This window comes from Mandrillus leucophaeus, unplaced genomic scaffold (genome assembly GCF_000951045.1).
Source record: "Mandrillus leucophaeus isolate KB7577 unplaced genomic scaffold, Mleu.le_1.0 Scaffold1575, whole genome shotgun sequence".
Taxonomy (NCBI): domain Eukaryota; kingdom Metazoa; phylum Chordata; class Mammalia; order Primates; family Cercopithecidae; genus Mandrillus; species Mandrillus leucophaeus.
In genome coordinates this window covers 193,264-201,109 of record NW_012101560.1, presented here as the reverse complement: position 1 = coordinate 201,109, position 7,846 = coordinate 193,264, and the positions used below count along the sequence as shown (strand labels likewise).

At 40.2% G+C, this 7,846-nt stretch overlaps 1 pseudogene across 1 annotated transcript; it reads right to left on the bottom strand.

Annotated features, from left to right (window-relative positions):
- Positions 1-650: 650 nt before the first annotated feature.
- On the bottom strand, positions 651-7,846 carry LOC105536273 (annotated as a pseudogene). The gene is made up of 2 exons (XR_001005570.1): positions 7,829-7,846; positions 651-2,139 (listed from the first exon to the last, which is right to left on the bottom strand). The product of XR_001005570.1 is annotated as a carboxy-terminal domain RNA polymerase II polypeptide A small phosphatase 2 pseudogene (transcript).

Here is a 7,846-nt window from a genome sequence, read left to right as displayed (position 1 = left end):
TATTTTCGTCATATAGTTTTATTACATTTTGTGGTAAGAATAGCAGCAACATATTGAGAACATAATAAAATTCACCTGTCTTTTTAGTGCTTATTTATTAAAATCTTCTCATTAGAACCTGTTGTTAATGATTGTAATATATTTTCTGTATAATTGTACTGCAATTTATTAAATGCCAATGACTTGAAATGTCTGCTTTTCATGAGTACACACAGTTAATAGCTGTAGATATCTAAAGAATTACTTTTCATTGTATATCTATGCTGTATTCAGGATTTTATGCATTAAAGTCTCCTCTTATTTTCAATTCTGTGTTATTTTGTTTCTTTTCTGGGGGGGGGTATGTTTTCTCAGATCGGTGAATTGTATTTTTGCTTTTAAAGCTTGATATTATGAGTTGAATGATAATTTTTAACTCGGTACACTTTACAACAATGTGATGTTCAATTTATATGTGAATTAACCATGTCTGTTGCTTATAGACATATCTATGTGTTTTTCAACTATGTAAGTATGACATCTTTTTTTCCTTTTTTTTTTTTTTCAGTTTTGGATAGTCTTTTTGTAGTTGAAAGATAATTTTGAAACAGAGTCAAAAGAACAGAAATCATTTATCTGTTCTCTTGTAGGGCAGGGAGACAACCTGAGCCTTGGGGAGATGCAGAAATGATCCATCTCTGGCACTTGGCTGGAGGTAAGTAAGCATAGCCTTTGGGCCACAAGACTTGATGACTTGAGTACTGGCCTGGACATAAGTCTCCATCTTCCCTGAAATGTCAACTTTTGTCTGCAACAACTGGCTGGAGAAATATTTCAGAAAGATGTGTGCCTGGAACACCAAAAGGCATACCCTTCCTTTCTCCTTGGCATAGGCCTTGCAACACTGAGGAAAGACCAGATTTGCAATGGAGTGTTCAATAGTCATCCCTTTGGAACTCAGTGGCTCGTAGGGTGACAGGAGAGGAGACAAGCTAACTTGAGAAAAGTCTTGGTCTTGCCGTTTCTCCCCCACTGAAACACTCTACATGTGGGGCCACAGTTCATGGCAAAACACGCATGCTCTCTTTCTTTCTCTCTCACACACATCTCGGGAACCCAACAATTTGTTGGCAGGTAGCTCTGGGCATCCTTGGTCTGACATTCACCCACTCAGCATCTAAGCTGTCCTAAAGCTCTTTTCAATCACTTCTCATTCTTTCCATGCCCATGAGGCTAGGTGCTCCATCTTCCACTCTGTCAGGCTGATCATAAAGGCATAGTGTGTGAAAGTCCCCCATTGTGATGGTCACTGCTGGGAAGCAGGGAAGGCTTAGGGCCCACTGCTGTACAAGGCTAATGTAGATGCTCTCTGCTCCACTCACCTTCTCAAAGATTGATGACAGGTTCAGCAGTTGATATCAGTCGTGTTATCAAACCAGGACTGCACAGGCACTGCATTCTCTGGGTGGAAGATGTAAGAAGCAGGCGAGTTGTCCAGGATGAGAGTTTTCTTCAGGTCCCTCCCCAGTTGGCTGAGGTCCTTGACATAGCAGCCCTGGTGGAACAAACACGACTCATGGGATAGGCAGCCCCAGAACACCCCACACCAGTCCAGCGGACCTGTCACAGGATCTGCATACTTATCCAGGTTGGAATGAAGAGAACACATTTAAAGAGTTCCTCCATTCATCTCAGGAACTTACCCATCTAAGGAACTTACCCACATAAGGCCTCTTCAGCACGTGGATATGGTGAGTGGTCCCCTCAATCTCTACAGGCACTAGGGAGTCAGCATTGCTGATTGGCTTAAAGGAGCTATGCACAAGGGTTTCATCCAGGTCAGTGACCATACAGATCCTTCCTTGATCTTCCTCTGTCACCTTGGGAGCAGGTAAGTTCCTGGGATCTGATATAACTGATACTGGAGACCCTGGAAATGATCTGATTTAGCAGTGGTGTTGGCTTCCTCCTTATGTGTGGAGAGCTCAGTCAGGGAACTTGACTGGCCAACATGCTGGGTGCAAGAACGGCAGAAAGGGGTCTTGTAAGATGTGACAAACATGAAGGCTCTTAGGAGGAGACTTTGGAAACCAGGCCTTGCTTGGTAAGGACCAGGGCATCTTCCCTACATGCCTAGGTGATGATGGAGCCATGTTCCAACTAACAATCCTGATGGCTGGGCTGACTGGGTGGGGAAGACTGGCGGGCACACTGTCTGGGCTGGGCTGGGGGACATGGGCCAGGGCCTGCTTTAGATCCCAAGAGTCTGACTTCCACCGCTGTTCACATTCCCCCTCTCATTTCCATCACTGGCCAGGAAGGGAGGCGGCCTGTAGGGAATGGCTTCCCAGGGTGCCCCCAGCCCTGATTCCCCCAGTGGCAGCTTCTGGCTCCTCAGTTTGGGTCTAACATAGAGAATACACCAGATAGGCATTTTTTTTTCAACTTTTATTTGAAGTTTAGGGGTCCATGTGCAGGATATGCAGGTTTCTTACATCGATAAACGTGTGCTATTGTGGTTTACTGCACAGATCATCTCATCACCCTGGTACCAAGCCCAGCATCCACAGCTATTCTTCCTGATGCTCACCCTCCCCTCCCCCATGCCATGAAACAGGTGCCCAGTGTGTGTTGTTCTTCCTGATGTGTCCCTGTGTTCTCACTGACCTCCTTCCACTAATAAGTGAGAATAGTAAGTGGTTTTTTTGTTTGTTTTTCTGTTCCTGCATTACTTTTCTGAGAGTAATGGATTCAAACTCCAACCATGTCCCTGAAGGAGACATCATCTCATTATATTTTATGGGTTCATAGTGCTCTGTGGTGTATATGTACCACATTTTCTTTTTCCAGTCTATCATTGATGGGCATGTAGATTGATTACCTGACATTGCTATTGTAAATAGTGCTGCAGTGAATATGTGTGTACATGTATTTTTTAAAATAGAATGATTTATATTCCTTTGGGTGTATACCCAGTAATAGTACTGCTGGGTCAAATTGTATTTCTGCTTCTAGGTCTTTGAGGAATCTCCACACTCTCTTCCACAATGCTTGAAATAATTTATTCTCCCACCAACAGTGTAAAAGTGTTACCTTTTCTCCACAACCTCACCAGCATCTGTTGTTTTGGACTTTTTATTAATAGCCATTGTAATTGGTGTGAGATGGCATCTCATTGTGGTTTTGATTTGTATTTATCCAATTATCAGTGATGTTGAGCTTTTCATGTTTGTCGGGCACATGTATGTCTTCTTTTGAGATATGTCTTTTCATATCCTTTTTAATGGGGTTGTTTTTCTCTTGTAAATTTTGTTTAAGTCCCTTGTAGATTTTGGATATTAGACATTTGTCAGATGGATAGGTTGCAAAATTTTTCTCCCATTCTCTATGTTGTTAGCTTTGATGATAGTTTATTTGGCTCTTCAGAAGCTCTTTAGTTTAATTAGACCTGATTTGTCTGTTTTTCCTTTTGTTGCTATTGCGTTTGGCATTTTTGTTATAAAATCTTTGCCCATGCCTATATCCTGAATGGTATTATCTAGATTTTCTCTTCTAGGGTTTTTGTAGTTTTGAGTTTTACATTTAAGTCTTTAATCCATCTTGGCTTAATTTTTATATATAGTGTTAGGAAGGGTTCCAGTTTTAATTCTCTGCATATGGATAGCCGGTTCTCCTAGCACCATTTATTGAATAGGGAGCCCTTTCCCTAATTCTTTGTTTTTGTTGACTTTGTCAAAGATCAGATTGTTGCAGGTTTGTGGCTCTATTTTGTTTCATTTGTCTATCTGTCTGTTTCTATACCAGTACCATGCTGTTTTGGTTACTGTACTCTTCTAGTATAGTTTGAAGTTAGGTAGAGTGATGATTCCAGCTTTTTTTTTTTTCCTTAGGGTTGGCTTGGCTATTTGGGCTCTGTTTTGGTTCCATATGAATTTTAAAAGTTTTTTTTTCCCTAATTCTGTAAAGAATGTCAATAGTAATTTAATGGGAATAGCACTGAATCTATAAATTACTTTGGGCAATATGATCATTTTCATGATACTGATTCTTCCTGTCCGTGAGCATGGAATGTTTCTCCATTAGTTTTGTGCCCACTCTGATTTCTCTGAGCAATTGTTTGTAGTTCTCCTTGAAGAGGTCCTTCACTTTCCTTCTTAGCTGTGTTCCTAGGTATTTTATTCTCTTTGTAGTAATTGTGAATGAAAGTTCATTCATGATTTGGCTCCCTGCTTGCCTGTTGTTTGTGTATAGGAATGCTAGCTACTTTTACACATTGATTTTATATCCTGAGATTTTGCTGATGTTGCTTATCAGCTTAAGAAGCTTGTGGGCTGAGGCAATGAAATTTTCTAAATATAGGATCAGGTCACCTGCAAACAAAGATAACTTGACTTCCTCTCTTTCTATTTGAATCCTCTTTATTTCTTTTTCCTAATTTTCCTGGCCAAGGCGTCTGATACTATTTTGAACAGGAGTGGTGAGAAAGGGCATGCTTTTCTTTTGCCAGTTTTCAGGGGGAACGCTTCCAGCTTTTGCATATTCAGTATGATATTGGCTGTGGGTTTGTTGTATATGGCTCCTATTATTTTGAGGTATGTTTCTTCAGTTCCTAGTTTATTGAGAATTTTTAACCTGAAGGAATGTTGAATTTTATTGAATGCTTTTTCTGCATCTATTGAGATAATCTTGTGGTTTTTGTATTTAGTTCTCTTTATGTGATGAATCACATTCATTGATTTGCGTGTGTTGCACCTACCTTGCATCCTGGGCACAAAGCCAACTCGATTGTGGTGGATGCACTTTTTAATGTGCTGCTATATTTGGTTTGCCAGTATTATATTGAGGATTTTTGCACAGTATTCATCAAGGATATAGGCACGATGCTTTGTTGCTATTGTTGTTGTTGTATCTGTGCTAGGTTTTGGTATCAGGATGACGCTGGCCTGATAGAATGAGTTAGAGAGAACTTCTTTGTCTTCAATATTTTTTAGATAGTTTTAGGAGAAAGGATACCATCTCCTCTTTGTAACTCTGGTCAAATTCAGCTGCAAATCCATCTAGTCATGGGCTTTTTTTTTGGTTGGTAGGCTATTTATTACTGCCTCAATTTCAGAACACATTAATGATCTATTCAGGGTTCAGTCTTGGGGAGGATTTATTTTGCAAGGAAACTGTCTATTTCTTCTAGATTTTCTAGTTTATGTGCATAGAGGTGTTTATAGTATTCTCTGATGGTTGTTCATATTTCTGTGGGATCAGTGATATCTCCCTTATTATTTCTAATTGAGTTTGATTCTTCTCTCTTTTCTTATTTATTTGCCTAGATAGTTTTCCATCTATTTTACTTTATTTTATTTTTCAAAAAACCACCTACTGGATTGGTTGACTTTTTTTTTTTTTTTTTTTGGAAGAGTTTTCAGTGCCTCTATCTCCTTCAACTCAACTCTGATCTTGGTTATTTCTTGTTTTCTGCTCGCTTTCAGGTTCATTTTCTCTTTGTTTTCTAGTTCTTTTAATTGAGATGTTAGGCTGTTAACTTTAGATCTTTCTAGTTTTTTTTTTTTTCTTTCGTCAGAGTCTCACTCTGTCACCAAGGCTGGAGTACAGTGGCATGATCTCGATTCACTGCAACCTCCACCTCTTGGTTTTAAGTGATTTCTGCTGTCTCAGCCTCCCGAGTAGCTGGGATTACAGATGTACATCACCATACCCAGTTAATTGTTGTATTTCCTGTAGAGATGGGGTTTTGCTATGTTGGCCACGCTGGTCTTGAACACCTGGCCTTGAGTGATTTGCCTGCCCCAGTCTCCCAAAGTGCTATAATTACAGCCATGAGCCACCATGCCCAGCCCTTTCTAGCTTTTTGATGTGGATATTAGGGCTATAAATTTCCCTCTTTTCTTGGTTTCTAGTGGTTATTCTGTCTAAGTGAGTAGTCCAGGAAATAATCTTAAATTCACAATCTACTTATAGTTTAAATCTATATAATTATGTGAGAAGAACTTTTTGTTATTTAAAGGTGATGTTTGAAAGATTTTGTAACTGTGCATTTTAGGTAGTCTTAAATTTCTAATTGTAGTTAAAAACATGTCATTGTCATGTCTAACATTTTAAGTATATGGTTTAGAAGTGGTAAGTATAGTTTTATTGTTTTGCAATAGGTTTCAGATAATTTTTGTCTCACTAAAGTAAAAGTGAATACTCATTACTTTTGAAGGAACTTAGTTAACTTGCCTTAGGTACATAGCAAGAGAAGGGTCCATGGAAAGTCCCTGGCCCTTGGGTCAGTGCCTCATCCCTGCATAACATAAAAAAAAAAAAAAAAAAAAAAAGCCTGGAAAAAATCAAGCTGCAGGCACTAACAAGGGAACTAGCACATGGTGTTGTGCTTGAAGTCATGCCCACGGCTGCACAGATAGAAAAACCTCTGGCCCATTTGGATAAAAACTTGCACAAACCTCCAGCTCACTCAGATAAAGGAACAAGATCGACCTGGCATAGAAATGTCTTTGAGCAGGCACAGCAGCTCATGCCTGTAATCCCTGCAATTTTGGAGGCAGAGGTGGGTGGATCACCTGAGGTCAGGAGTTTGAGATCAGCATGACCAACATGGGGAAACCCTGTCTCTACCAAAAATACAAAATTAGCCAGGTGTGATGCTGCATGCCTGTAATCCCAGCTACTTGGAAGGCAGAGGAAGGAGAATCGCTTGAACCCATGAGGCGGAGGTTTCTGTGAGCTGAGATCACACCATTGCACTCCAGCCTGGACAACAGGAACAAAACTACATCCCCCCCCCCCAAAAAAAAAAGAAAAGAAAAGAAAAAAAGAAATGCCTTTGTCCTTTGTACAGTCAGTGGGCTCCTAGGCAATAGTTTCTTCTCCTTTTGTGGGCATGGCCACAGTGGGCTCTGAAGCATTCCGGTCAACACTCTCCTTTATTTGGACTGTAAGTCTGACCTCTATGAATATTAACTTCAGCCCCTGATTGCTCCCGGGCCAAGTTCCTGGGCCAAATTTTCACCTTAGCTTCTGATAAGTCCTGGGTCAAGCTAAGCAGAATCTATGAATCATCCCTTCAGCTCCTGATTGATCCCAGGCCAAAGTCCTGGGCCAAGCCGAGCCACTTGTTTTTCAAGACAGCCTGTGAACTAGGCACTTTCCCTTCCCTTCCCTTCCCAGTCCATAAAAACCCTGGACCCCAGCCTTATAGAGGGTACCCCGTTCAGACATCTATGTCTGCTGTCAAAGAACTTTCTTTTCTTGCTTACTAAACTTTCACTCTAACCTCACCTTCGTATTCACGCTCCCTAATCTCCTTAGAGGTAGAACAAAGGACTCTGGGTATTATCTCAGATGAGAGACTGTGACATATTGGTGCACTGCTGAGACTACAACACGTGGTTTCTATGAGTTTGACTAAATATTTTACATAAGTGTAATTATACAGTCTTCCTTTTTGAGTGTCTTATTTTACGTTAAGAATGTTTTCAATATTTGTCCTTAGTGTAGTACTTTTCAAGATTTCCTTATTTTTAAGACTGAATGCTATCCCAGTGCAGATAAGTGCACTGTTTTTTGAATCTACTCATCCTTAAAGGCACATTTGCTTCCAGGTAGTATGTTTGTGAGTAATACTACAATGTACATAAATGTGCAAGTATCTATTCCATGTTCTGCTTTGCCTGTTTGGGATATTTTTGACACACTGATTCAGTACCATGTGTATTCCCTTGCTTTTGTTGTCTGATCCATTGATATTACCTCCCCCAAATTATTGTCAAGACCAATTGTCATGAAGCTTCACCCTTCTGTATTGTGCTAGGAATTTTACAGCTACAGGTTTTACATTATAGTCTTCATTCAT